The 7,777-nt window shown below is 36.2% G+C and overlaps 1 long non-coding RNA gene across 1 annotated transcript; it reads left to right on the top strand.

Moving 5' to 3' along the window:
* Positions 1 to 3,245: 3,245 nt before the first annotated feature.
* On the top strand, positions 3,246 to 7,522 carry LOC126814374 (uncharacterized). The gene is made up of 3 exons (XR_007677573.2): positions 3,246 to 3,406; positions 5,295 to 5,467; positions 5,805 to 7,522. It is a non-coding gene; the product is annotated as an uncharacterized LOC126814374 (long non-coding RNA).
* The last annotated feature ends 255 nt before the right edge of the window (positions 7,523 to 7,777 follow it).

The raw sequence follows: 7,777 nt of genomic DNA, 5'->3' as shown, positions 1-7,777 counted from the left end.
ATATTACATAGTTAGAGACGACACAAATCGTCCCGAAGCCACGTAATTCCGGATACCCGAATTTGACCTTGCTATCCCCAACCGAAAATTATATGTATCATATATGTTTCTAATTTTTATTAAAACCTTTATAAGTTCCTGTTGTTTCAGTGTCGATTAATTTATTAGACTAACAGTGTGCGGGTAACAGTATGCTCGTCTTCAGTAGCACCGCCCATCTCAAATGTTTTTGAATCTAAAGTCCCTAAAATTTCCAGGACTTTGGGGGAAGATTTTGCAGAATGCTGATGGTCAGAAAACACTATAAGAATGAGTAAAATATGATTTAATATTTCTATTGGGATTGAATATGCAACAAATATAAATTCTTAAGTTCAATAGATTGCCTTAACATTAATTTTATTATTTAAAGATTTTTTATACGCCCATATTTTCACGTATTGTCGTCGCCCCCGTCCGTCCGGCCACAATTTGTTCCTGGTCACTCTATAGGTCAAAATTTGTATTTAATTCTCGGTTGCTTTCGTTATTGGCATGAATCGGGCCGTAATTTCACGAATTATGGCTCCTCGTTGTACGAACATTCACGTTTTTAGCTTCTCGACACTAGTCTAGAGGTCACAATTTTCATCCGATTTTGGTCAAACTTGAAATGTATGTATATAACCCAAAGAACTTGGCCCCTTTCGATATTCGCGCATGAAAAATCGCGTTTTAAGTTCATCTTCCCTCTTGTGGACACAATTTTTATCACATTTAAAAACTATTCGAAAATATCACCGTTACACCATAATTCCAATTGTAAATAGATCTTTTACGTGCACATTAATGTATACACGAGGCTGTCCTTGTCGGGCCCTCCGTCCTGCACCAATGACAAGGGGAAATCACGTCGAAAAATTCCCGAGGGAAATTGCGAATTTGTTTTTATTAGGTTAACCGTCCTTCAAATTACGTAATAAACATTTTACTTCGGTCAAAATAATGTTGATTTATGTCACCTGACCTGGCCAAGTTTAATTATCCAAAAATAAGTCGGTTCACATCCGCCACAATAATTTGTACATCTGCGTCGTAAGTAGTTAAAGAGACGCCACCATTTAAAACATACGCGGCAAAGAGGATGGTCGCTTCTCCAACCTCGTTGATATTATCTGACTCCAGCGTACCCCCCCCCCCTTTCCCCCAACTGTTAAATATCTACGCGCGGGAGGGAATTTCTGAAATGTAATTGTGCCAAATGTTAGTCTAGTAATGATCTGAGTTAAGTTGAGTGGAAGTTAAACTCTCTTTCGTATGTGATAACTGTGTGGTGTGTTACCTGTGAGGTTCGCATGTACAAACCGGTGGGTTTTCTCCGGTTACACCCCCACTGCTACAGAGAGAGAGAGTGTGTGTGTGTGAGAGAGCAGGGGCGGATCCAGAGGGGGGTTGGACCCCCCCCCCCCCTGCTCAGCTACATAAAATTTTTTTTTGTAAAACAACCTTTTGTAAAAACTTTTTTTGTGAGAAAAGAGTCATAAATGTGCTTTATCCTTTATCGTCAGATGGTGCGACAGGATGGGCACTCAAAGCGCGAGATAATGATATATGTGATATCAAAATTAATGCTTTGCATCAATAATTAAATTGAATCACAATGTCATCGTATTAATTCATAATAAAAAAGGGCGTCAAACAGGATGTTAGATTTCTCTGTTTAAAAAGCTCAATGTGTATGTATATACGCCAAAATTACAATAGAGACCATTTATTTCTCAAAATATTTCAAGCCGAGGGGGGGAGATACATTTTCTCAGGAACCTGGCAAACCCCCTCCTGCAAAAATTCCTGGATCCGCCCCTGGAGAGAGTTTTATGTCCACTCGACAAAAATAGGTAATTTGGGGACTAAAATATAGTTCAATTTTATTTCAACATTTCGCTTGCGCGTAGGGGTCATTAGGAGTGGGGGGGGGCTTAATGCCCGGAGAAAACACACCAGGTTAGACAGGCCACCATACTCTTTGTCACGTACAGCCGCGGAATCGAAACCACGCCAGTTTACTCAATGGCGGACCTTATGATATAGCGCGCATGCGCTACCCCCCATCCCCAGTCCACCACACACACTGCTAAACATCCCAACGCACCAGCAAATTATTAATATCTATTATAAATCGGATATAGAAGACCTTTTTACATATTCCCACAATTGTTATCCGATTTTACCCCGAATTTTTCGGATTGGTTCGATTTTGTTACATATCGGCCAGTAACATCCTTGATTATTGCCCTTTATTGCTAGAACTAGAGATCTCAATTTGTATCTGGTTTTTTTATATGAAACTGAAAATATATGTTTATAGTCCAAAGGTTTTGGATGGGTTCGATTTGGGCACATATAGACCAATCACTTCCTGATATTGCACTTTATTGTACGAAAATCGCGAACATAGTAGGGGCCTGAGGTGGTCATATTTACATGTACCAAATACTAAACCAGTGGTTCTCAACCCTTTTTTTGCCAACGGCACACATCGGAACACATGAAAATATAGCGGCACACCTTGTTAAATATATATGAAAAATATTTGAATTTTGCAAAAATATAAAAAAAAATAAATAAATAAAATGGCAACTCATAGACGGCATACAATCGTAGACACAGACTAGTCATAGACACATGAAATAACTGAGACTAAATGAAGAAAAGAACAGCTGTGAATTTACCAGTAGACACCAATGAATACTCAATTGGGATCACGTGGTTTTTCGCATTTTCTTAGGATCAGTCAAGGGCAATATATAATTTCGCTAAAATACTAAAAAATGTACTACTCCTGAAAACGTGATGAAAATTAGAAATGAATTTAATTTGGCCAAGTGATTACAAAGACGTTAATACTTTTTATTCTAAGAAAATTTCGAGCCACGGTGGCTTAGTGACTAAGCCGCTGGTCGGGAAAGTTCCTCGGTACTTTTCAGCGTGATCTAGTTTTCGCATTTTATTTTTAGTGCAGATCTGGAGAGAAAATGTATCTGCGAATATTTGCATCCTGGTTTTAAAATCAGGTCAACAAATCACTGTAATATATATCAAGTCTATGTCAGTTGTTTGTGAAGGCTATATAGTATCCGGGATGATGCCTGACCTGAATAAACAAAACACACATCTGGCGAAAACTGCTGAAAAACACAGAATAATTGTTGTTTGTGTAGAATTTATTATGGTATCGTATCCGGGTCTAATAGTTGCCAATCGGTATAAATAGGGAGATTGGGAACTACCATTTCAATACACACGGGGTCGTCTATACTAGTTCTTGGTAAAGAATTTTATAGTTACTGTATAGGTATTATCAACACCACTGTTCAAGATGCTGAAACTGACCATATTCTCTACAATATGTCTGATTCTACAATCGGTAAGTTTACATTCTTTAATTGTGATTTGAATGCATTATGGTTTTAAGCTAAGGCTGCATGAATTTATTTTGAATTTTAATACGAAACTATGCAGATTAGACTTATACCGTGTTTCAGTCTTGTAACTTGTACATCTCTAAATACATTCTTGTTCTTGTAATGGCAAAATGCACAAGGTCCTATTTCAAATGATAACATTCTAGACATCGTATGTTTTATAGAAACATAGACTAACTTTGGGAAAACTAATGTTGGATTTTTCGACAATGTTATCAAAGAATATCCAGGACTAACCTTTAGTAAAAAACGCAAAGGATAAGGGCAACATTTTCAAGGTGGAGGCGTGGGTGGGGCTATTTTTCTTATCTTGTTCCTGCTTTTAATAAAGTTAAAATATTCAAATATGATGATACCGTTACAAATAAAATTTGACTGAGAGTAAGCATTTCTAAGATGTCAGATCTAATTTTTACCATTGTCAATCATTGGAAAATCTTTTAGCTCAAGCGGAGCTATATTGTAAAATGCTAATTTGTTTAAACATATATGCAAGAGGTAAATCTGCCCATTGCAGGTCTTTATAAGGAAGAGATTTAAATGGATTGAAACACGGTCGCCATTTAATAATTTAATTTAAAAAGAGATAATTTAGACTTAGTCTCGATTGTCAAGTACCGTTGCTACGATAATAAATAATTTACGCCTCATCTTCTAGCACTAATAACGTCGCTCAGAATAAAATAATTTGAATCATCTAACCTTAAAGGGGCTAAATCGCTAATATTTGGGACCTAGAAATTGACACAAATGGGTCGCAAAGCGCATAAAATATAGCAATGTGAATGTATATAAATTGATTTACATTCAACCGTTTCTGTTTTTACTGTAATTTCTAATCAGTTTCCAACCTCGTGGGTTTTCTCCGGGTCCTCCGGTTTTCTCCCACTGCTAAAGACCCCTACGCGCAAGCGAATTATTGAAATAAAATTAAACCATATGTTAGTCCCGAAATGACCTAGTTTATGTCGAGTGGACGTTAAACCCCATCTCTCTCTCTCTCTCTCTCTCCCTCTCTCTCTCTCTAATCAATTATGTTCGGCGAAATACGCCCGAAGTCTCAATTGAATGGCAATCTTTAGCGTCTGGTTATTCCAGTCTACACCGAAGATATGTATTGCGCATGCTCTCCAGATAAGAATATAGCGTCATCATTTGACATGACTTGTGGAATATGTCTAGTCGCGTTCTTTGAGTCTCTTGTTCCAAATGTCGATTGAATGGATCCGGAACAGAGTGTTCCAAGCCATAGACATAAAAGACACAGACGTTTTTGATGAACTTTTAGAAAGGAAGGATGGTATTGCAGAAAGACAACTTCTTAAATATCTCAATGAATACTCCTGGTGATAAATAACATGCGCTGGTTGTGGCGAAGAATATATTGGTCAAACGGGGGATGTATTGAGAGCAAGAGTCCGAGTACATAAACAACAAATTAAAACCCCATATTGTAGATGTATACCCCTTAGCGCACATATAGATGCATGCGCAAAGAATTACAATCCCCAGTTCACACTATGTCCTATATACAAAATGCGCACTGAGAATGAAGAGCTGAGGAAAATCAAAGAACGATTCTTCATTGAAGGATATACCCCTAAATTAAACTGTAACTAACATGAAATCATGTTGACGTCACATTTACTGTGTATGACGCTATGAATCACGCCCCTTGCCATTGTTAACGCTATACCATCAGCAACACAATGTATAAGTTACCCTGATGATCACTATGTTGTGAAACCGGTTGGTAATGAATTTATATGAAGACCAATTAATCTTCAGTTTGTTATTTTTAAAGAATATATATATATATTGTTATTTTAGATATGCGGTATTAGCGCATTGTCAGGTGGTGCAATAGCTAGTGAGGCTGACAGCCACGTCGGATCAACAAAATGGAGTTACGCATCTTCACATGCCACAGGGTCAAACACCAATAAATGCAATATCTTCGTAGCTGACGTTCTGAAAAATGCAGGTGGCGATGTACCTCACAGGTGAGAGAGAGAGAGAGAGAGAGAGAGAGAGAGAGAGAGAGAGAGAGAGATTCCTGATGATTTTTCTCGACCATAGGACCTCCATATTGGCAAGCCAACACATTTCTCACTGAGGCATCGCGGCTCCCAGATAATATTATAAACATTGTTAATGGCATTAAGATGCATATACATGTATACACTATACACTACTTACGCTGTCTACAATTAACTGGTTGACCGACATTTGAGTTATCAGTAAACAACATTAAGTATTCTCAAAGTTATCTCATACTACCCAACCCACACCCTCTATACGTTTTGATCAATTTTCTTTACACCTTTATTTAAATTCTAGGTGGTGGGGATTTTCCGGACCCATCGGTGCTGGCGAATGGGGTAATCCCAGCTCGTCATACTTATCCGGAGATGACTGCTGGAGTAACGTGAACATCCCAAGAATCGGAGACGTGATCGGGGATGGTGTACACGTAGGTATAATAACCGGATACCGAACGACAACAAGTGCTAGATATGACATGGTAGTGAAAAACGACTGGGGTTACAGACCTAACCAGAGCTCTACTCGATTTGCTTACTGGAGATATGTATGTTAAAGACATAATCTCTCCTGTTACTTAAAGATGCATTATGTAAGAGTTAAATCTGCCAATTGAAAATCTTTATTTTGACTAGTAATTACACATTCATTTATTCACATGACCAACCCATAATCAACTCTCTAGTTCATCGCATATCTATGATGATGTGTGGATTAGACAATGTTTGTCATATCTTCGTTAAACGCTAAATGGAAAATCAAGACTATGTTTATTACCATAACAATGGTACTTGATAATCGAGAGACCCTTTAGGCTATTTCTTGCCAAAACTTCAGATACTATAATCAAGTAATTTGACTGAAATTTTCAATATATTTATTTATCATTTTATCTATTTTGGAACTATTATAACAAGAATGGGTGTCTCTTTATCTAAATCTTACATAAGTATCTTTAAGCTAGCTGTAATGTAAATTCGTACATGGACTTGATTGTTTTTGCTTTAATGAAAATAATAGGTAATTATATAAATAACTGTTTTAAATTAACTGTTATAGTCAATAATATAATTTTGTTTATCATTGTTATTTAATGTAGTTTCTATTGGCTTACTGTAGTCTATTATATCAAATGTTTATTACACTCCAAGAAATGTATATATGGTTGTATCTCACTGACGATATACATATATCCACGATTGTTTATTGTAAACGCATGATTTACTATGTTATGATGTTTCCAGATAACTTATATCGATTTTTGTCTATTGTTTAATCCAATTCAGTTTATAGAATAAAATATTGTATAAATTAAAGATACATTATGGGAGATTAGATAACGAGTTGGCAGTTCTCACTATAATAGTTAAAAACTACATAATGTAAAGGCAACTTGATGAAAATTTCATTCAAATTGATCTACTATGAACCGAGAACTAAGCGGATGAAAGTTCCGCTTAGCCTCGATCATCATTACTGAAGTCGATAAGACAAAACTAATAGTCTTGATTATCCATTTAATCGTTAATCACGAAGGAAAGTTTTGCAGCAAATCGGACTGTAATCCAACAAATATCGCAGGCAAGCCTTGACATCGAGAGCTGATTATGGTCTGGATAAGTTAATTAATGTCTAATTAATAATTTAGATAACATTTCAGGCCTAAAGAAAGACCTACAATAGGCCGATTTTGCTCTTGCATAATGTATGTTTAAGTGTTTTACATGTTGATTTAGATGTTGAATTATCGTATTTTTGTTATGATACATATGCATTGTGTTATTGTCATGATGAGAAATAAGAATTGTCTTATGGTGATTATGATAATTACGAATTGTCTAACTGTCATGATGATAAACATTGTGTTATAGTCATGATGTTAAATATGAATTGTCTTATGGTTATTATAAATATGAATTATGTTATTGTCAGGGCGATAAATATTAATTCTGTTATTGTTATGAAGCAAAATGTTATTATTTACTGATTAAATTTTACATGATGTACAACTGAAAGAGTTTTCTGGATAATTATTAAAATTTTATCCCCCCACCCCCACCCCCAATCCCAATTCAATCCGCGCTGCAAGTCTTCGTCGACATTGTCGGTACAGATTACTAGGACCTTAAGCAGCCCAGTTGATTTCATTATTTTCCTTTCCTCACTTTAGGATGGCAATTTTTGTTGACGTTTTGGATTAGAATCTAAGAAGAGTGTCTGTGTTTCCAATTTCTGCAAGGTTTTTGTGGATATTCATGTTTTTGTTGACG

The sequence above is a fragment of the Patella vulgata genome, chromosome 1 (genome assembly GCF_932274485.2).
Source record: "Patella vulgata chromosome 1, xgPatVulg1.2, whole genome shotgun sequence".
Classification (NCBI taxonomy): Eukaryota; Metazoa; Mollusca; class Gastropoda; family Patellidae; genus Patella; species Patella vulgata.
The sequence above is the reverse complement of the archived record's forward strand: the minus strand, read 5'-3'. Positions and strand labels throughout refer to the sequence as shown.